Here is a 22,727-nt window from a genome sequence, read left to right on the forward strand (position 1 = left end):
GTAGCTAATCTGATGGAGATGATATCAGTTCTACCTCCAATAATGTACCTTTGTAGCACATTCTGCTAATACTTTTTCAGCCCCAGCTGTGTCATGGAGGCCACGAAGGCAAACTGGATGTGTACTTTGCCCCTCAGTAGCTTATGAACTAACAGGAGATAAAACACGACCCAGATACCTTCTAATCAAGGCCAGAAAGCTAAAGATAGTGATGAAGAACTAAATGTAGTTAGAGGGAGGGAGATTGTTTCTGGCTGAGGCGATCAGAAGCAGCTTTGTTGAAGAAGTGGTATTGGAACTAGATTTGAAAGGGTGAGTCTGAGTTGAAAATGCAGAAGAGGAGAGACAGGTTCTGGGGCAGGTGGTGGGGTGCATTTCAACAACCACAGCAGAAGGCCCAGTGGCCTGCTGTGGATCAGAAGCACGGACCAGTGTACACACTTGGGTCAGATGGAGGCCCGTGTCTCTCCCCATCCTCCCTCTTCCCACCCCCTAGAAATGTCCAGTTCCATCCAACATACCTGCCCCTTTTCATGCATCCATGCATTTACATGTTTTTCTTTATACTCAGAATGCCCTACCTGGCAACAATTCCCAGCCTTCAAAATGCCTCTCAGAGATCACTGCTTCTGGGCAGTGCACCACCTCTGGGCCACTCTGCCTCTTTATTGCACCTGTTGTGCCACGATGACATTTTTCCTGGCTGCCTCACCTGTCTGCATTCCATACGGAACCTTGTCTGCCTTCAGAATCAGTGGAGCTTTTGAAAGGCAGATGGGGTCTCCACCCCGGGAGATCTGATTCAGCAGGTCTGCGAGGACTAAGGCATGGCAGGGAAACTTCCCACCATCTCAAGGGTGAGGCTAGGTCTTGGCTGGTGTATATGTATTTATCCAGAAATATTTAGTAAACGTTCGCTGAATGAAATAAACACACAAGCAAGCACGAAGCATAATACCCACAGGGTAAGCCAGTCAGGATAGAGGATGACTATTAGGCCAGCTTTGCTGCTGTGGTTATCCTAAAACAATAGGGTTTAGGTTGTCTGTGTGTATATGTATTTTGTTGTTTTGTAGTTTTGTTGAGACAAAGTCTTGCCTTCTCACCCAGGCTGGACTGATCATACCTCACTACGGCACAGCCTCAAACTCCCAGACTGAAACGATCCTTCCCCCTCAGCCTCCGGAGCAGCCGGGGCTACAGGTATGTACCATGAAGACTAATTTTAAAATGTTTTGTAGGTGGGGCACGGTGGCTGACGCCTGTAATCCCAGCTGTAATCCCAGCACTTTGGGAGGCTGAGGCGCGTGCATCACCTGAGATCAGGAATTTGAGGCCAGTCTGGCCAACATGGTGAAACCCTGTCTCTACTTAAAAATACAAAAATTAGCCAGTCGTGGTGGCGCATGTCTGCAAGCCTAGCTACCAGCAAGGCCAAGTCAGGAAAATCACTGGAACTCGGGAGGTGGAGGTTTCAGTGAGCCAAGAATTTCGTGCCACTGCAGTCCAGCCGAGGCAACAGAGTGAGAGTTTGTTTTTTGCGGGTTTTTTTTTTTTTTTTTTGGTTTTGGTTTTTAATGTTTTGTAGGGACAGGGTCTTGCTCTGTTGCCCAGGCTGGCCCTGAACTCCTGGCCTCAAGCAATCCTCCCGCCTCAGCATCCCAAAGCACTGCTATTACAGGTGTGATATGTGTTTGGCCCAGAGAGAGAGATTCTATGTGACTTAGTAAAATCAAACAGACATTATGTACAATCTAGTTGTCATTTGATTCACAAGTAGCCCAGAAATGGGGACTCCCAGGGCTGTGGTGCCAGCTCGGTACACTTGACCTCTGTTATTTGTACTAGTGTATAACAAGAGACAGACGAGAGACACACTCCAGCCTGATGTCAGCGAGGGTCTTTATTCTGTCCTGTTTGACATTTTTATTGACTTTCTACTGTTTTAGGGTCACACCAGAAGGCTGAGTCCAAAGAGGGCCAGTTGGTGGTCCCAAATAAGTGGTTCTCAACCGAGGGCAGTTTTGCCCCACAAAGGACACTTGGCAATATCTTGTCAGGACTTGGGATCACTACTGGCATCTAGTGGGTAGAGGCAGAGATGCTGCTGGGCATCCTCCAGCCACTCATGTCAAAGGATTATGTTCTGAAATGTTGGTTGGGAAATCGTGCTCTGGATGATGAGGTTTGCCTCTTTTTCTCTGTGGAGGAAAATGCTCATTATTTCTGCTCTGTGAGGGCGGGAGGCTTCTTTCTTTTGCTTCCCGACCTTCTCCCCTGAGCTGTATGAGAGCTGTTTCCCTGACACCTGTAGCAGTGTCTCATGCACATGGTCAGTACTCAATAAATACTTGTGGGATGTTGTTGAAGGTAGCTCTCCCCTTTGGTAGATGTTTTGCTATTACAGACAGTGCTGCCTTGATCCTCGTAGAACGTAACATCTTTATGGCTGAGTTTTTTAAAATTTTGGAATCCAGGAAGTGGAATTACTGGGTCAAAAAGCACATGTATTTGAAATTTTGTTAAGATATATTTGTAAAAAGTTGTTGAAGATATTCAGCCCGGCCAGGCACGGTGGCTCATGCCTGTAATTCCAACACTTTGGGAGGCTGAGTGGGGCAAATCAGTTGAGGTCAGGAGTTTGAGACCAGCCTGGACAACATAGTGAAACCCCATCTCTACTAAAAATACAAAAATTAGCCAGGCGTAGTAGCATGTGTCTGTAATCCCAGCTACCCAGGAGGCTGCGGAAGGAGAATCACTTGTACCTGGGAGGCGGAGGTTGCAGTGAGCTGAGATCATGCCATTGCACTCCAGCCTGGACAACAGAGGAAGACCCTCTCTCAAAAAAAGAAAAGATATTCAGCCCTACTCCTAGATACGTGCCCCTGGAGAAACTGACACATGTCCACACATACATCCATGGAGATTCAGAGCAGACTTGAGAGCAGAATGTTGGAAAGTACCTGTCCATCAATAGGAGACTGGTGTACTCATACTGCAGAGAAAATCAACCCAAGAGCTACACATGTCAATGAGGATAAAATTCACAAAGCAAAATGGAGTAAAGAAACCTGAAAAAGCCCTATCAAGTTGCAGAAGATATCATTTCTATAAAGTTTTAAAGCATTTCAGAACTGAACTATATATTTTTAGAAATATCTGCATATGCCATGTAAATATTTAAAAAGTGTAAGAATGCTGAACAGCACGTTCAGGACAGGGTGAAGAATCGGGCATGCACGTTGGGCAGGAGGATCCTGGGTAACATTGTTCTTTATGGCTTTCTTGTGGCTTCTAGAATTTCATTAGAAACTTTTTTAAAAACATGGGCCCACATTATGAATTACATCTGATTTTAGAGTACTGAAAACTCCAAGCAAAAACACATGGGTAAAACTGTTAAGAAGGCTTTTATTATCTCTTAATTCATCATGAAACCAACTTAGTGGATTATGACTAACATTTTTTTAAAAGTGATGTAGATTAGGGCCAAGTGCAGTGGCTCACACCTGTAATCCCAGCACTTTGGGAGGCCGAGGCGGGTGGATCACTTGAGGTCAGAAGTTTGACACCAGCCCGTCCAACATGATGAAACCCCTATCTCTACTAAGAATATAAAAATTAGCCAGGCACAGTGGCGTGTACTTGTAATCCCAGCTACTCAGGAGGCAGAGGCAGGAGAATCACTTGAACCTGGGAGGCGGAGGTTGCCATGAGCTGAGATCACACCACTGCACTCCAGTCTGGGCGACAGAGTATGAGACCCTATCTCCAAAAAAAAAGAAAAGAAAAAAGTGATGTAGAATAGATACAATCAGCAGGCATTTACATAGGAATGCTAAGTAGTTCCATCAACTTCTCACTTCGTTTATGTATGCAAATATTTATATTCATGTGTACTAGGTCGTAATGTAAAATGTGTCACTGTGGTCTGTTTTCGGTTTTTTGTTTTTGAGACTGAGCTTAGCTCTATCGCCCAGGCTGGAGTGCAGTGGCACGATCTCAGCTCACTGCAGCCTCTCCGCCTCCCAGGCTCAAGCAATTATCCTGCCTTAGCCTCCCAAGTAGCTGGGAGTACAGGAATATGCCACCACACCTGGCTAACTTTTGTGTTTTTAGTAGAGATGGGGGTTTCACCATGTTGGCCAGGCTGGTCTCGAACTCCTGGCCTCAAGGGATCCACCCTCCTCGGCCTCCCAAAGTGTTGGGATAACGGGCGTGAGCCACCATGCCTGGACTTTTTATTTGTTTTCTGAGATGGAGTCTTGCTCTTCCATCCAGGCTGGAGAGCAATGGCGCGATCTCGGCTCACTGCAACCTCCGCCTCGAGGTTCAAGCGATTCTCATGCCTCAGCCTCCAAAGTAGCTGGGATTACAGGCGTGCACCACCACACTTGGCTAATTTTTGTATCCTTAATAGAGAAAGGGTTTCACCACGTTGGCCTCAAACTCCTGACCTCAAGTGATCTGCCCACCTTGGCCTCCCGAAGTGCTGGGATTACAGGCATGAGCCACTGCACCCAGCCTGTATCACTGTGGTTTCTGGTCAGAAAGGTCTGAAAAACACTTAATACAAACACGTTACATAAATTGTATATGTTAAGATATAATTTAGAAAAAAATGTCAATAATGGATTGACTATGAGAGCAAAATTGCAGACATGTTGATAAGCACAATGCTTCTTTTCCCTTACTTGTCTTTCTGTAGGAAAGCAACTAGACGCCATTTGTGTCAAGGTAACGTCTGGAGAAACAAAAGGTCAGGAACGGCCAACGTCCCTACTGGCCACAATCCAGCCCCAATCTGCAAGACAGCCAGCCGCCCTGGGGGAATTCCCACCTGGTGGGGCTCCACATCACCAGCCTTCAGCTGCTCAGGGTACAGCCCCTCGTGAGAACCGAGCTACAGTCATGTTTCCTAAGTGACCTACATCAGCCTCCTGCTCAGGGGTTTGTATAGAGACCACTGCCAGCCCTCCAGGTGGTCCCTGCAAAGAGAGTCCCAGCCCTCAAGGCTCCAAATGGACAGGGCTCCATGTTGACCCCTTTGTCGGCCTCCAATCGGCCGGCTGTAACATGTTTAATCCAGTTCAGCACATTTATTTATTTCCAACTTGCATATAAAACATACTGAGAAACTAAAACCATGGTTAAAAGTGAAGACACATTGAGACGGGTATCTCGACCTACCAAGTATAAAGCTAAAGGTAAGTTCATAAAAAGGGATGATTTGGCGGACGGTCATCTGTCAGATTCTGATGATGATTCAGAACTCAGCGTGGAAGAAGATCAGAGGGAGAGGCAGGCGCTCTTTGACTTATCAAGCTGCTCCCTGAGGTCCCAAAGCTTTAAGTGTCAGACTTGTAAAAAGTCGTATGTAGGGAGGTGGGGACTGGCGCAGCATTTTAAACTTAATCCGGGCCGTGGCCAGCTGGACCCTGAGATGGTGCTGTCTGAGAAAGCCAATGAGAGCACCGTCCGGGGGTGCACGGTGGAAAGGACGCTCGGCCTGAGCTCCCCGGGGCTGTCCATGCCAGCGGCTCCCCATGGTGACAGTCAGCATGCGGTGGCCTGCAGGTACTGTTTGCGTCTGAGTGGTGTTTCCGGCCATTCTCACACTGTTATAAATACCTGAGACCGGGTATTTTATAAAGAAAAGAGGTTTAGTTGGCTCACAGTTGCACAGGCTGTACAGGAAGCATGGTGCTGGCATCTGCTCAGCTTCTGGGGATGCTTCACAAACAGTCACGGTGAAGGCAGAGTGGGAGCAGGCACATCACATGGCCACAGCAGGGACAAGGGGTTGGGGTAGGTACCACACACTTTTAAACCACCAGCTCTCATGAGAACAGCACCAAGGGGATGGTGCTAAACCAATGTGAGATTGGGTGGGGATGGATTCAAACCGTATCAGTCCTTATTCCTGCCTCTGCCTGCCCATCATCCTTAAGGTTGACCTTTACAATGTGTGATGGGGACTCAGGCGAAGGCTCAAGCAGGACCAGAATCATTCTAGTGGAGGATCTGAGACCCCCCCATGTTTGCATTGCTGCCGAACAGGCTGGAAGCTGCGTATCTGTGTGTCGGCATGATTTAGTGAGCACATCTGATGGGAACGCAGCTGTTTCTTGAGGTTTGGTCAGGAAAACCAATGGCAGTGCGCTCTTGGCTGGCGCTGCCATTCCAGAGGGTGATGTTGAGAAAGGCAGTCCCTGGGGGTGCTTCTGGAGTGTCAGTAGCCCCTGGCTGCTTAGCGTGTCCTCTCCCTCCTGCCCCTTCTGAAACTCCCAATAAAGCAGGTAGGAGTCGCTGTAAGTTTGCATTATCACATCAAAATTTTTTTCCCAAAATATTGTAATAAAATACACATAACATTTACCATCTTAGCCATATTGAAGTGTGTGGTTCAGGGGTATTAAATACATTCACAATGTTGTACAGCCATCACCCCCACACATTTCCAGAACTCTTTTCATCTACAGCTAAAACTCTGAGCTTCAAGTTGGGGTAAGGGGGGAAAAAACAAACAAAAGAAAACTAAAACTGTCCCCATAAACACCAACTCTCCATTCCCTTTTTCCGCAACCCCGGCAGCCACTATTCTACTTTCTGTCTCTATGATTTTCACTATGCTACTTTCCTCACGGAAGTGGAATCACAGCATATTTGTCTTTCTGTGACTGGCTTATTTCACTTAGCACAATATCCTCAAGGTTCATGTTGCAGGAAGTGTCTGCATGTCCTTCCTCTGCAAGGCTGAGTAAAATCTCGCTGTTGTGCATATACCACATTTTGCGTATTCATTCATCTATCAATGGACACTTAGGTTCTTCCACCTTTTGGCTATTCGGAATAATGCTGCTATGAACACGGGTGTTCAACTACCTCCCTGAAACCCTCCTTTCAGTTTTTGGGAGTATATATCCAGAAGTGTAATTGCTAGATTTTAAGTGGAATTTTCATTTTCTTTAGTTCCTTTTCAGACTATTCATTGTTAGCATTTAGAGATGCAGCTGATTTTTGTGTATTGATTTTTTTTTTTTTTCCAGTCTCACTCTGTCGCCCAGGCTGGAGTATAGTGGCACAGTCTGAGTTCACTGCAACCTCCGCCTCCCAGGTTCAAGTGATTCTCCTGCCTCAGCCTCCCGAGTAGCTAGGACTACAGTCACACACCATCAGTAACTTTTTATATTTTTAGTAGAAACAGAATTTCACCATGTTGGCCAGGCTGGTCTTGAACTCCTGACCTCAAGTGATCCGTTCACCTCGGCCTCCCAAAGTACTGGGATTACAGGTGTGAGCCACCACACCTGACCTGTGTATTTACTTTGTATGCTACTACATTGCTGATTTCATTTATTAGTTTTTTTTAAAATTATTATTATTTTTTCTTTTTTAAAAGAGACAGAGTCTCACTCTCTTGCTGTGTCACCCAGGCTGGAGGGCAGTGGCACAATCTTGGCTCACTGCAACCTCTGCCTCCAGGGTTCAAGTGATTCTTGTGCCTCAGCCTCCCAAGTAGCTGGGACCACAGGCTCCCACCACCATGCCTGGCTAATTTTTGTATTTTTTATAGAGATGGGGTTTTGCCATGTTGACCAGGCTGGTCTCGAACTCCTGACCTCAAGTGATCCGCCCACCTCTGCCTCACAAAGTGCTAGGATTATAGGCATGAGCCACCGTGCCTGGCCTCGTTTATTAGTTCCTGAGTGTGAGTGTCTGTGTGTGTGCATGCACGCACTCTTCAGGCATTTCTACTTATAAAATCCTATCTGCAAATAGAGATAATTTTACTTCTTTTCAATTTTGATGCCTTTTATTTCTTTTTCTTGACTAAGTGTGCCGGCTAGAACTTCCAGCATTGTGTTGAATAGAAGTAATGAGTGCAGGCATCCTTGTCTTGTTCCTGATTTTAGAGGAAAAGCTTTCAGTTTTTCACCATTGAGTGTGATGTGGGTTTTTCATATATACTTTCATTATGTTGAGGTAGTTTTCTCTATTCTTTGTTGAGTGTTTTTAATCATGAAAGGGTGTTGAATTTTGTCAGTGCTTTTTCTCCGTTAACTGAAATAATCATACTTTTTTGGAAATGGAAATGGCAGCCACAAATAATGGCCAGCCTGAGCTCTCCTGGTGCCCACTCGCCCCAGCTGGCCTCTTCCACCCCAGGTTCTGCTCCGCTCTGAGGCTGCAGTCTAGGCTGCCTGTGCCTCACACTTCCCATGGATGCAGGCTCAGTGCGCCCCTCGGGAGCTGACAGCCCAGCCCGTGCCCAGGGCCTTTCTGCCTTCCCTTCCCGCCCTGTCCTGAGAGCTCACTGTGCCCTCTGTGGCCCTGACCCAAGGCTTGTTTCTTGGCCTGCTCCTCCCTGCCCTGCGCCATACAGAGCACACAGTAGGTGCTCACTGGGGACTGAAGGAAACGCCCACCAAGTGGCTGCTCAGGGGCTGAGAACTGAAACTTTGTTTAGGTTTTCTTTATTTTCCTTATCAGTGCCTCGGGTTTAAACTTTTTTCTTAATCTTTATCTTCACAAAGGCTGAAAAAGATCATCTAGCAAAGCCTTTTTTCCCAGCTACATACAAGGAATTTGAAAGTCACATAAAATGGTTAAGAAAATGTGCCAAGATTACCTCAGTAATTCTGGTCTGTGTTCTCAGGAGACCCTGGAAATAAACAATGGTAAGGTACAATCTCCCATGGCAGAAAGAGTTTCACTCACAGAGTTAGCCAAAACAAGGGCCAGGTGCAGGGGCTTACACTTGTAATCCCAGCACTCTGAGAGGCTGAGGCTGGTGGATCACTCGAGGTCAGGAGTTCGAGACCAGCCTGGCCAACATGACAAAACCCTAATACAAAAATTAGCCAGGCGTGGTGGTGCATGCCTCTAATCCCAGTTATACAGGAGGCTGAGGCACAAGAATTCATTTGAACCTGGGAGGCGAAGGTTGCAGTGAGCTGAGATTGTACCACTGTACTCCAGCGTATGCAACAGAACGAGACTCTGTCTCAAAAAAAAAGAAAAAAAAAAAAACTCCATGAAAGAAGAAGAATGTTTTTAGTAATGATACTTTTCTAGGCAACCTCATTTTAGCTTTTTTCCAGCAAGTGAAATTTTTTTTTCTTAAAGCAACAAATGTGGCCGGGCACAGTGGTTCATGCCTATAATCCCAGCACTTTGGGAGGCCAAGGCATGTGGATCACGAGGTCAGGAGATCAAGACCATCCTGGCTAACACAGTATGAAACTCTGTCTCTACTAAAAATGATACAAAAAATTAGCCAGGCGAAGTGGCATGCGTCTGTAGTCCCAACTACTCGGGAGGCTGAGGCAGGAAAATTGGTTGAACCCGGGAGGTGGAGGCTGCAGTGAGCCGAGATCACGCCACTGCACTCCAGCCTGGGCAACACAGTGAGACTCCATCTCAAAAAAAAAGCAATAAATGCTCTTCCAGAAAACTCAAAATGAAGATAAGCTAAAAGAAAATGGAAAACACCAGAATACCAGAATCTTTGCACTCAGTGATGATCAGAGTTAGTAACTCAGGTATCCTTTTCTTCTTTTTGTTTTTGAGACAAGGTTTCACTCTGACTCCCAGGCTGAAGTACAGTGGGGCAAATACAGCTCACTGTACCTTGATTTCCCAGGCTCAAGCAATCCTTCCTTCTGGGCCTCTCAAAGTGCGGGAATTACAGGCATGAACCACCACGCCCAGCCCTGTCTTCTTCTCTACATGGGTTTTGGGGGATGGGTTATAGAGGAGCCATTTCATTATTGTTTTTGGTTTTTCTGACACAATTCTCATTTCGATGCCATTGTTATTATCAAATTGCCTTTAGTACATTGGATTTTTTGGGGTTTTTTGCATAGAGTCTCGCTCTGTTGCCCAGGCTGGAGTGCAGTGGTGCAATCTTGGCTCACTGCAACCTCCGCCTCCTGAGTTCAAGTGATTATCCAGCCTCAGCCTCCCCATTAGCTGGGATTTACAAACACCCACTACCATGCCCAGCTAGTTTTTGTATTTTTAGTAGAGATGGGGTTTCACCATGTTGTCCAGGCTGGTCTTGAACTCCTGATCTCAAGTGATCCACTTGCCTCGGCCTCCCTAAGTGCTGGGATTACGGATGTGAGCCACTGCGCCCAGCCCCCTGCTGCGCTTTAAACAGAGAAAAACACTGCAGTATTAAGACGTATTAATATTTAAGACGTATTAAATACAGTACATAATCTTAAAACATTGTTGAAACACAGAAAACACATCCTTTTTTGACCACAGGAGTTAGTAGGGGAGGCTTGCACCCATCCATGCTTTTGAGCGTGCACTCACACATGCATGCACATGACCACTCATTCACATACCCTCACACACACTTGCACTCATGCCCTTTACACTTGCCCTTGCACACTTGTACACACATGCCCTTTACACTGTGCACACTCAGATCCACACCACGTACACTCATACACTGGCACTCACACCCACACATGCATCACACCCCTACACTTCCACTGTCACATGCACATACACTTACATTCACACACACGCACAGCCTCACATATGCACACTCATACACTCATTCAACACTCATTTACATGCTCTCACATTTATACACACACATCCACACACACCATCACATGACACACTCTTACATGCTTTCACATATACCCACCGGCACACACATGGACACACCCACAAGCACTCATTCCCACACGCACACACACTGACACATTACATGCCTTCATAGGTAACACACATTCCTATACACTCATTGACTCCACCACATTCCTATACACTCATTGACTCCACACCCTTGTGCACACATCCACACTCCCATCACAACACTGACACACTTCTGCCTGTCCTCACATGCCTACACACTTGCCACACACACACTGACAGTGTTCCATGCACACACACATATCCTGCGCATTTGGTCACTAACCCTCATGACCACACACACACACGGGCTTTCAAATGCACTTATCCACACATATTCTCATATGCATACACACTTGCACACACTTTTGCACGCTTGTTCACACTCCCTCACATGCAGTCACACTAGCCGTCACACATGTGCTCACACGCATACACACACCCCTTGGCGCACACACACACACCCCCCGCTCACCCCAAGCCCACCTGACAGGTGACACACTTTACCTGTGCGGCTGGGATGGCTGGTCCTCTGCCTGCGCTTTGAGGTTCCTTGGGGCAGCGGCTCATGCTGGTTTTCCCACTGCGGTGTCTTCTGTGGCTTCAGCTTCGCCTAGTGCAGGCTGCCATTCAACAAACACATTGTCAACAGTCAATCAAAAGAAACCCATTGGCCACCGTACCCTGAGGACTAACCCTGAGGCAGCTGCCCTTCCAGATGCCCTCAATAGTCTAACTGATTCCATCCCCCAGCCTCGGGGGAGAAGAACTGCTGCCTGTGCACTCCACTCACAGGTGAGACTGGGAGAGCTTTAGGGAGTGGCCAAGTCCCCTGCCTACACAGCTGCCTCCCAATCTATCTTCTCACCCTCCCCTTTCTCAGGCGAAAATCATACTCAGTGTTTCTGTGGGATCCTTTGATCTGGACATTGTCAAAGAAAACATTGCACCAGACAAGTTAACCCTTCAAGGAAGGCCTCAGTCAGGACTACTGCAATACGGAAGAGAGAAGGAGCTTAACTTCGTTGAAACAAAAGGCTGGAGAGTTTTTAAGTGCTGGGGTGAGATGCTGAGAAGGAACTGGAGACATAAGGAAGAGGTTAGGAAATGCAGTAAAGCTATGTGTTGGCTTATTGGAATTTTTCAAAACTAGGAACCTGCCCTTCTGCAAAGACTGAGAGACAGATGTATCATCTTCAATAATTACATTTTAAAGGGATGGCTCTGAGGTCTTGAGAAAGACATTCCTGGGTTGCAAAACTAGCAAGAGACTAGAAGAAAATTTGGGAGAAGATTTGCATCTCAAAGAGGTAGAGAAAGAACTCACAATTGCAAGTTTCCTAAAATAAATCCTCCGTGACAAAGGAGGCCTGATGGATGGAGCTGGAGGTCATTATGTTAAGTGAAATAAGCCAGGCACAGAAGAAAAATACTGCGTGTTCTCACTCACAGGTGGGAGCTTAAAACCTGGATCTCATGGAGACAGAGAGTAGATTGGTGGCTACCAGAGGCTGGGAAGGGGGCAGAGAAGAGAGATAAAAATAGTTTGATTAATGGGTACAAATAAGTAGGAGTTGTTTTGTTTTTTTGGAGACAGGATTCTGTTCTGTTGCCCAGACTGTAGTACAGTGATAGGTATGATCGTAGCTCACAGTAACCTGGAACTCCTGAGTTCAAGTGATCCTCCTACCTCAGCCTCCCCAGTAGCTGGGACTTCAGGTGCGTGCCACCATGCCAGGCCAATTTTTGTATTTTTTGTAGAGACAGGGTCTCACTAGGTTGCCCAGGCTGATTCTCGAACTCCTGGGCTCAAGCAATCTTCCTGCCTTGCAAATAGAATTTTTCATAAAAGAAATAAGACTCACCGTTCAATAAATCAGCAGGGTAAGTGACTGTGGTTTACAGTAATCTATTGTACATTTCAGAATAGCTAAAGATAAGAATTTAAATGTTTCTAGCTAAACAAAAAGGCAAATATGCAGAGTGATGAATATCTTGATCACAATGATGTGATCTTTACAAGTTATGAGTGTACTTAGTAATCACATGTACCCCCAACATATGTGCATCTATTATGTATCAAAAAAATTAAAACTGAAAAATAGAAAGACAAGGAGGTCGGGAGGAAAACTGTAACACTCAAGTCGAGGGAAACATGAAGGCTGTCTTAGTCAACAGATTAGCCCTTTTCCCTTTAATCTGCTAATTATCAATTGATATGGTTTGGCTCTGTCTCAACCCAGATCTCACCTTGAATTGTAATAATCCTCACATGTGGTGGAAGGGAACTGGTGGGAGCTAATTGAATTATGGGTGTGGGTTTTTCCCATGCTGTTCTCGTGATAGTGAATGAGTCTCAGAAGATCTGATGATTTTATAAAGGGCAGTTCTCCTGCACACAGTCTCCTGCCTACCACCATGTAAGATGTGACTTTGCTCCTCCTTTGCCTTCCGCCATGATTGTGAGGCCTCCGCAGCCATGTGGAACTGTGGATCCATTAAACCTCTTTCCTTTATAAATTACCCAGTATTAGGTATGTCTTTATTAGCAGCATTGAGAACAGACTAATATATCAACAACTCCCTTTGAGGACATTTTAATTGTTTGGAAATGTCTGCTCTATCTTGGTTTTTTTTTTTTTTTTTTTTTGAGACAAGGTATTGCTCTGTCACCCAGGCTGGAGTGCAGTGGCAAGATCTTGAAACTCAATATAAATGCCTAAAGTGCAACACTTGGCAGATAAGAAGCCATATGCAGACACATTCTTTTAAAATAATATGTCATTATTTGGTTCTTTATCATGTGAGAATCGGATGACTCAGAGCCAACATAAATTCCAAGTGGTATGCAGAAAACCAATGCATAGCTGGAGAGGGGAATGAAGGTTAGTATCTGCAGTAAGGCTGAGTTGATGCAAACGGCCACACAGTCATGGATTCACAATGATATGGATCTCCATCATCCTGCAACCCAACACCTTGCACAGCCTTCAAACACCAGCTGGGAAATCAAAAGTGGCCTGTGCAGTAGCAGGAGATCTGTTCACCCTCTATTTCCTCTCATCCCCATGCAGCAATCTGGTGCGATCATAGCTCACAGTAACCTCGAAATCCTGGACTCAAGTGATCCTACCACCTCATCCTCCCTAGTAGCTGGGACTACAGGTGTGTGCCACTATGCCAGGCTGATTTGTGTAGTTTTTGTAGGGACAGAATCTCACTAGGTTGCCCAGGCTAGTCTCCTGGGCTCAACTCCCGCCTTGCAAATACACAATTTGATAAAAGAAGAGGTCTTTAAACTCCAGGGTCTGCTGCCCTGCAGAGACAATTTGCGTTTTTCTCACCACCCACAGAACGCTAACTAGGCAGCCCAGAGTACCCGGGAGCTCAGGCCATCCAGTGTCTTTTGAGATGTTAGGAGGAAGCAGAACAGCCAGCTCCCAAATGAAACACAGCAAAATGCTCACGCTTCAAGGGTCTGATTTTGTTTTGTTTTTGTTTTTTGAGACAGGGTCTCACTCTGTTGCCCAGGCTGGAGTGCAGTGGTGCGATTTCGGCTCACTGCAACCACCACCTACTGGGTTCAAGCAATTCTCCCACCTCAGCCTTCCAAGTAGCTGGGACTACAGGCACGCACCACCATTCGGTTAATTTTTGTTTTTTGGGGTTTTTTTGGGTAGACGGGGTTTCACCATGTTGGCCAGGCTGGTTTCACCTGACCTCAAGTGATCTGCCCACCTCAGCCTCCTAAAGTGCTGAGATTACAGGCATGAGTCACCGTGCCCAACCTCCTTCAAGGGTCTGAATCTAGCCAGCGTCCTACATCATACCTGCTTCAGCCTATGCAATGGAGAGAGCCTGAGATTTTATTTCAATAAGAAAATAAGAGTTGCATTATATCAAACTAAAAGGGAGAAACACAAACATAAAAAAAAAATTTAAAACCCAGAAATTCCAATACTAGACAACCCTCCAAAATTGGCAAAGCTCTGTGTATATTAAAAATGTATTGAGTCCAGGCATGGTGGCTCACGCCTGTAATCCCTGCACTTTGGGAGGCCAAGGCAGGTGATCACTTGAGGTCAGGAGTTCAAGACCAGCCTGGACAACATGGTGAAACCCCATCTCTACTAAAAATAAAAAAAAAAATAGCCGGGCATGGTGGCAGGAGCCTGTAATCCCAGTTATTCAGGAGGCTGAGACTGGAGAATCCCTTGAACCCAGAAAGCGGAGGTTGCCATGAGCCAAGATCATGCCACCGCACTCCAGCCTGGGCAACAGAGCGAGAGCCTGTCTCAAAAAAAAGAAAAAAGAAAAAGCACTGAAACATGCGACATCCACCTTTTTGTAATAGTTCCCACGACCTACACAAATGCATACAAAATGCTTAATATTTTGCTTGTGCTATTCTTTTCTGCTGGAAGGCAGCCCTGAATAAAAATTTTATTTTCCCACTTCTTTTTTTTTTTTGAGACGGAGTTCATCAGCCAGTCACCCAGGCTGGAGTACAGTGGCGCCGACCCCGGCTCACTCGTAAGCCCGCCTCCCAGGTTCAGGCTATTCTCCTGCCTCATTCGAAAAGTATTGGGACTACAGGCTCGGCCACCACGCTTGGCTAAGGTTTTTGTATTTTTAGTAGAGACGGGTTTCACCATGTTAACAGGATGGTCTCGATCCTGACCTCGCGGATCTCACCGGCCGCCTCCCAGCTGGGATTATGGCTTGACATCACTGCCTGTTTTTTCTCATTAATGCTACTTTTGCCCCAGGGTTACAGAGTGGAAAGTCCCACAATCTTTTTCTTCTCTATTTTCAGGTAGATGCATTTTATTACTATATTCTATCTGTCTGTTTATTCTATCTATTCCATTTATCATCTACCTACCTATTATTATTATCTGTCATCTGTATTCCATCTACCTATCATTGATCTATTGTCAATCTACATTTTGTCTTGTAGAAAAACACTGACCTCTTGGTGAGAATGCACATAAGGGAATGCTTATACACTGTTGGTGAGAATGTAAAATTGTACAACTTCTATGGAAAACAGTAGTAGATTTCTCAGAGAACTAAAAATAGATCTACCCTTTGACCCAGCAACTCCAGTAATGGTTATCTACCCAAAGGAAAGAAATTATCAGAAAAGACACCTACACTTACATTTTTACTGCAGCACAATTCACAATATCAAAATCATGGAATGAACCTAAGTGTTCATTGATGAAGAAATGGCATACACACACCAAGACTATTATGCATCTATATAAAAAAGAATGAAACTATATCTTTTCTTGCAGCAACATAAATGGAGCTGAGAGGGTCAATATCCTATGAAATAACTCAGAAACAAAAATCAAATACCACATGTTTCTCACTCTCTGTAAGTGGAGCTAAAAGAAATGGGCACATGGACCTTATGAATGGAATAACAGACACTGACACCTTTAGAAAAGGGGAAGGGAGGACGTAGGGTTGAGAAATTACTCCATCTGGTATTATATACAGCCCACTGGCACAATCCCACCACTGGGCAATATATCCGTAACAAACCTGCACCCTGCCTTAACTGTCAGCCAACATTGACTGCCTAATGGTCACTATTTGTGAACTCCTCATCAACCAGGATTTGCATGTCTTTTTGTTTCTCAGGTGAATTGTTCCCTGCAATAGCTTGCAACCAGCCCTGGTCACAATTGGCCCCCACACTGAGCTGAATATTGACACATGCCCATCTTACAAATTCCACATCATTCACCAAAGTTCTAAAGTCTTAGGGCACTTATCTGGAAAAGCTCACTGAATACGTGGTCATTTCAACCAACAACTATGGAAGAGGACGTGGGTACCAAAACCAAGGGTATCACTATAAGGGTTGTGTGATGGTTGGTCCAGTATTCTCCCTTCACCATCACCCTTTCAAGCAGAGCTGCCATCACTTTCTAATTTAGACAGAATTTAGATGCCCCTAAATAAGTAGGCATCCAATATCTCACCACACCACTTTTTTGTAGAGTCCTAGGACACTACTCACCACCGCTGCTCTCCTACTGCACATACCCCACCATGCCAAAGAATGGTGGCTCACACCTGTAATCCTGGTGCTTTGGGAGGCCAAAGAGGAGGAACACTTGAGATCAGAGGTTTGAGATCAGAGGTCTGAGACCAGCCTGGGCAACATAGTGAGACCTCATCTCTACAAACAAGTTAAAAAAAATATATATATATATATATATATATATGGCATAGTGGCACACACCTGTGTTCTCAGCTTCTCAGCAAGCTGAGGCCGGAAGATGACTTGAGCCCAGGAGTTTGGGGCTGCAGTGAGCTAGGATTATGCCACTGCACTCTAGCCTGGGCAGCAGAGAGACGCCATCTCTAAAAAGAGGAGGGAAAATACTGCTCCTTCTCAGACCCAAGGTAAAAAGGTTTTTGGTCTCACACTGACCAAAAAACATTGATATTTACTTAAGCAATATAAAAAGGGTCACTGTTTTAGAACAGAGGATTAAAGAGAAAGTAAAATCAGCACTGAGATAGGAGGACGGAGGACATTAACTGAGTTCCGATCCCAATGAAAAGAAGAAAAAGCTCTATCGACGTGAAATATCTACTTATCCTAGAAAAAGCCTTTTGACAGCAACATAAAATTCATACCTCTTAGTTTTTAAATTCTTATGGATGCTGTAGCAAATAACCACAATTTGGGTGACTGAAAGCAATGGAAGTTTATTCTTTTCCAGTGTTGGAGACCAGGAATCTGAGATCAAGTTGTGGGCAGGGCTGGACTCCCCCTGGAGGCTCTAGGGGAGGATCCTTCCTGCCTCTTCCAGCTCTTGGTGGTTCCAGGCACCGACGCTGTCATAGGACAGAGGGCCCTGGGTGCCGACTTCCTGGGGAGGGCCGTGCCCCGCTGCGGTTCGGGGTCCCCCGCGAGGCTACCCCTGCGCCCTGGGTCTCCCCGCGGGGGCGCTCGGAGAGGTGGAGCTTACCCCGCAGCCCCGGCGAGTCTCCCCGACCTGCCGGATGCCTTCCCTGGAAAGCCGACGGCTCCTCTAGGAGACCGCCCTCCATCCCCGGGTCCGACGTCACAAAACCTCCTGCGGGTCACCTCGCCTGGGGAACCTCGTGCGCCCTCCCTGGCAGCGACCGCAGGGACACTGGCCTCCGTTTGCCCAGCGGCAGGTCCTAGGCGTGGAAAGTACACATTTCTCCCAGTTCGCCCGCCCCCTGCGGCTCGGAGCCCGAGAACCGCCTGCTCTCATTTCCAATCGGATAATAGGGACGCTGAGAATAACAACTAGGACCAGCACCGCGAAGGCGCTCCTCTCGTGGGTCAGAGGTCGGCGCCCCTGCTCCGCAGCACCCAGCACTCACCCAGGGACCCCCAGTGGCCTCAGGCCTCCAGTCCCGCCCCGGGCTCCCGAAGCCCTCCGGCCCCCCAGGCTCGTCCCGAGACCTGCGGCGCAGCTCCGCCGGCGGGGAGGGCCTGCATGCCGCAAAGCTGCGCGAATGCCCCGCGCCCTCCGTCCACCGTCCTCAGACCAGCGGCGCCTCTCACTGGGCTTCGAGGGCTGCGCGGCTCCGCGACTGCGGTTCTCGGCCCGAGCGGGAAGGCGACGGCGGCGCGGACTCCGAGCCCAGCCGAGCTGCGAGGGCCGACGGAAGGCGAGTCTGCCCCTCGGGTGCGCCCACGGCTTAGGCGGGCGCCACTGAGGGGGCGTCTGACTGCGGGATCCGCGGCGGCGCCTCTTCGGCAAGAGCCCTCGATACACTGCGTTCAGGGCGGCTCCGGACCCTAGGACCCAGGAGCGACTGCGGCGGACTCCAGCCGCACACCACGTTCCCGCCCATTGGCCCGCTCCGGCCGGCCGCTGTGCACGTCATGGCGTCGGAAGGAAATACGCCAATGGGGTGAAGGGGTCAAGCTGAATTTACAGGCTCTGCGATGGCCCTGAGGCGGGACTAGGAGGGCGTTCCCGGTAACGATTGGACAGGACCTTTCGTAAGGGCGCCCCCGACAATAGAAGTAAGGAGGAACTGGAGTGGCTGCCTCCGTCGCAAAGTGGGCAGGTCTTGCATTGTCGGGCCTGACGATTGGTCTTTCCAATTGCCGGAAGCGACCGGCATATGGTCTGGAAACAACCTGTGGTATCGAATACCTGAGAGCTAAAACGTCCGTTCGCGGGCCGGAGAGTCCCGTAACCGCCACTTACCCGTGGTCTGTTGCCTGCCGTCCCTGCCATGGAGCATCTCGGTCCTCGTTCGCCCTGGCCCCCGGAAAGCCCGGCTCGTGGCAGCGCTACCCTGGTGCGGCGGCGAGAGGAGGGGACCGGGGCCTCGCGCCCTCAGAGCCTGAGCCGCGTGAGGGAGGGCGAGCCGCAGCCCCTGCCTTGCTAGTTCTCCAACACGCGAAAAAGGTGGATGAGAACTGGTGTGGGGATAGAAGATTTGGGTAGGGTTCACTTGACACCACCCAATTTCTAAATTAGCCATATTTTCTGAGTAGTTCTACCAACAAAGGTCAAGCTGGAGCCAAGTGCTGTAATCCCAGCACTTTGGGAGGCCCAGGTGAGGGTATATTGAAGCCAAGAGTTCGAGACCAGCCTGGGCAACATAGCAAGACTGTCTCTACAAAAAGTTTTTGGTTTTTGGATTTTTTGAGACAGAGTGTCCCTCTGTCGCCGAGGCAGGAGTGCGGTGGCACAATCTCAGCTCACTGCAACCTCCGCCTCCCGGGTTCAAGCAGTTCTGCCTCAGCTTCCCGAGTAGCTGGGATTACAGGCGCCCTCCACCACGCCTGGTTAATTTTTGCGTATTTACCAGAGACGGGGTTTCACCATGTTGGCCAGGCTGGTCTTGAACTCCTGACCTCATGTGATCCGCCTGCCCCGGCCTCCAGAAGTGCTGGGATTACAGGCGTGAGCCACCGCGCCCAGCCACAAAGTTTTAAAATGGCCCTGGCATGGTGGTGCGTGCTGGTAGACCCAACTACTGGGGAGACTGAGACGGGAGGGTTGCTTGAGGCCAGGAATTTGAGACCTGCCTGGGCGTCATAAGGAGACTCCATATCTAGAAAAAATAAATATATATATATATATTAGTTGGGTGTAGTGGTGTACGCCTGTGATCCCAGCCGCTCAGGAGGCTGAGGTGGAAGAATCGCTTGAGCCCAGGAGGTCAAGGCTGCAGTGAACTATGATTGTACCACTGCACTCTTTCCTGGGCCAGAGACCCCTGTCTCCAAAAAAATAAAAGGACACAGACACGCACAGAGGGATGACCATGTGAGGACACAGGGAGGATCGCTTGAGTCTGAGAAATGGAGGCCGCACTGAGCTGTGATCATGCCACTGCACTTCCCAGGCGGAAGCGATCCTCCCGAGTAGGCAGGACCACAGGTGTGTGCCACCATTCCCGGCTAATTATTTGTAGAAATGAAGTCTTGCTATGTTTCTCAGGCTGGTTTTAAACTCCTGAGCTCCAGTGATCCTCCCACCGTGGCCTCCCAAAGTGCTGGTATTATAGGCATGAGCCACTATGCCTGGACCAATTCTTAATTGGTGACTTGACTTTATCTGTCTCACTCAGCTTCCTTCAAATGCTGAGCCTCCGTCTTTTAAGAAGGTAGTGTACTATGTCAACCTGTTCTAAATATTTGATGAGAGAAAGTTCTAGAATTCACATCCCCACCAACTTTCTTTTTTTCTTTAAAAGAATTTTTTAAGAGACACGGTCTTACTCTGTTGCCTGGGCTGGAGTGCGGTGGTGCAATCATAGCTGACTGCAGCCTTGACCTCCTGGTCTCAGGTGATCCTCCTACCTCAACTTCCCAAGTAGCTGGGACCATGAGTGTGCATAACCACACCCAGCCAATTTTTTTGTTTGTTTACTTTTTGTATCGGTGAGGTCTCGATTTCCTGACTTCACATGATCCTCCCGCCTCAGCCTCCCAAAGCACTGGTATTACAGCCATGAGCCACCGTGCGTGGCTGCCACTGACTTTCTGAACCCCAGGTGTATTAGCCACCATAACAGACATCTTTTGTCTGATATATTCTGTGGATCATATTGTTTGGGTGGTACAGGTGCAGGTTTGTTTCATGGGTATATCGTGTGACACTGAGGTTTGGAATACAGATGATCCCATCACCCAGGTACTGAGCATAGCACCCAACAGGTAGTGTTTCGGCCTGGCGCCTCCATCTCTCCATCCTGTAGTATTACCCAGTATCTACTGTTCCCAACCTTATGTCCATATATAGATTATGTTTCTTAGAGTTCTCTAAATAACGGGGCAGGGAAGGTAGTGTGAATGATGTAAAGGTGTGACAAATTGATTCTGCAAAATTAACTTTTTTTGAATAAAGTATTCAATTTTCTGAAGCGAACAGGCTGCTTTCTCAAGCAAAATTTCATTTGAATCCACCCCCAGCCTGCAGAGAGGGAGGGAGGGAGACCTATTAAGAGTTTTATTTGTTCTCTTGAGTCTTATGACTTACTTCTTAATGAAAACCCTTATTGTTTTCTAAGAGAAAAAAAAGAATGAATGCAGTGTTCAAAATGGGATTATGTAGAATTTTTAGGAGCATAAAGAGAAATTGAAGAATTATGGAAACAAAGGCCAGAAAAGCAAAGTGTTCTTCCTCTATGTAGCAGCCAGATGGCGTTTTAGGCAAATACACCGCAAACTGCACAGCCGGGGATCCCCATCTCAAAGGGCTTTCCACGGAGCAAAAGCAGTTTCGATTGTATTGTCATCACCACCATCAACTTTTTTTTTTCACTCATATGATGTATACCAATATCATTATTCTCGTTGTTTGTATATCCATCATCATCATCATCATCATCATCATCATTAATGTCTGTTAATTTTTGCATGTTATTTTTAACATAGCATGTAAACAGCATCTCCCCACAAAAAAAACTAGCTCAGGATAAACATCTCTAAGAGTATTTCATAGCAGCTGATAGTTTGACCAACAAAAAAATGTTTTCTTTTCCCAAAATAAAGTTCTGTGGCTTGTCTCAGGGAAAGTTGTTTGTTTATTTGTTGGATTTTTGGTTTGGTTTGGTTTTGTCTTTTGTTTGTGGGTTTGGTGATTGGTGGTTGAGTTTGTTTATGGCTTAAAGGGTACCCTTGATGAATAAATGTTTATGTTTTCAGATAGGTAGGCTTTAGTGAACTATCTCATTCTGAGAAATCTAAAGTTTAAGTTGTTCTGTCTGTGAACACCACTGAAAGAATCCACCTTCCTTCTCAAGCCACATTCTCAGGGACAGACTTGGGGATGCTAGAACTCCCCTCCCATCTCCCATCTCCCCTCTCCCCTCTCCCCTCTCCCTTCCTGAGACAGTCTGGCTCTGTCACCCAACCTCCGCCTCCTGGGTTCAAGCCATTCTCCCTGCCTCAGCCTCCCCAGTAGCTGGGATTACAGGCGTCCACCACAATGCCCAGCTAATTTTTGCATTTTTAGTAGAGACGCAGTTTTGCCATGTTGGCCAGGCTGGTCTCGAACTCTTGACCTTAGACAATTAGAATTATGTTAGAAAAAGAGCCAAGGAAACCTGATCCATGTTTAACACAGGGGAGACACTTTCTTTTTCTTTTTTTTGAGACGGAGTCTCACTCTGTCATCCAGGCTGGAGTGCAGTGGTGTGATCTTGGCTCACTGTAACCTCCATCTCCCAGGTCCAAGCGATTCTCCTGCCCAAGCCTCCCGAGTAGCTGGGATTACAGGCGCGTGCCATCACGCCCAGCTAATTTTTGTATTTTTAGTAGAGATGGGGTTTCACCATGTTGACTGATCTCGAACCCCTGACCTCAGGTGATCCGCCTGCCTAGGCCTCCCAAAGTGTTGGGTTTATAGGCATGAGCCACCACACCCAGCCAACACTTTTGTTTCAAAAACAAATAAAATTTGAGTTAGGAGGAATAAGTTCAAGGGATCCATTGTATAATATGGGGACTATAGTTCACAACAATGTATTGCATACTTGAAAATCACTGAGAGCAGATTTTAAATATTCTCATCACACACATAAAAGATAAATATATAAGG

General features: G+C 47.1%; 2 long non-coding RNA genes across 6 annotated transcripts; one reads left to right on the forward strand and one right to left on the reverse strand.

Moving 5' to 3' along the window:
• Positions 1 to 1,153: 1,153 nt before the first annotated feature.
• Positions 1,154 to 6,786, forward strand: LOC110742189. The gene is made up of 2 exons (XR_004180631.1): positions 1,154 to 1,203; positions 4,712 to 6,786. It is a non-coding gene; the product is annotated as an uncharacterized LOC110742189 (long non-coding RNA).
• LOC116271868 lies at positions 5,088 to 18,522 on the reverse strand. Of its 5 annotated transcripts, XR_004180628.1 has the most exons (5): positions 18,122 to 18,522; positions 17,320 to 17,850; positions 11,167 to 11,282; positions 8,636 to 8,668; positions 5,088 to 6,312 (listed from the first exon to the last, which is right to left on the reverse strand). It is a non-coding gene; the product is annotated as an uncharacterized LOC116271868 (long non-coding RNA). The 5 variants fall into 5 exon arrangements; XR_004180629.1 differs by lacking the exon at positions 18,122 to 18,522 and having other exon boundaries at positions 5,088 to 5,634; positions 17,320 to 18,115; XR_004180627.1 differs by lacking the exon at positions 18,122 to 18,522 and having other exon boundaries at positions 5,088 to 6,281; positions 17,320 to 18,115.
• Positions 18,523 to 22,727: the final 4,205 nt, after the last annotated feature.

The sequence above is a fragment of the Papio anubis genome, chromosome X, assembly GCF_008728515.1.
Source record: "Papio anubis isolate 15944 chromosome X, Panubis1.0, whole genome shotgun sequence".
NCBI lineage: Eukaryota > Metazoa > Chordata > Mammalia > Primates > Cercopithecidae > Papio > Papio anubis.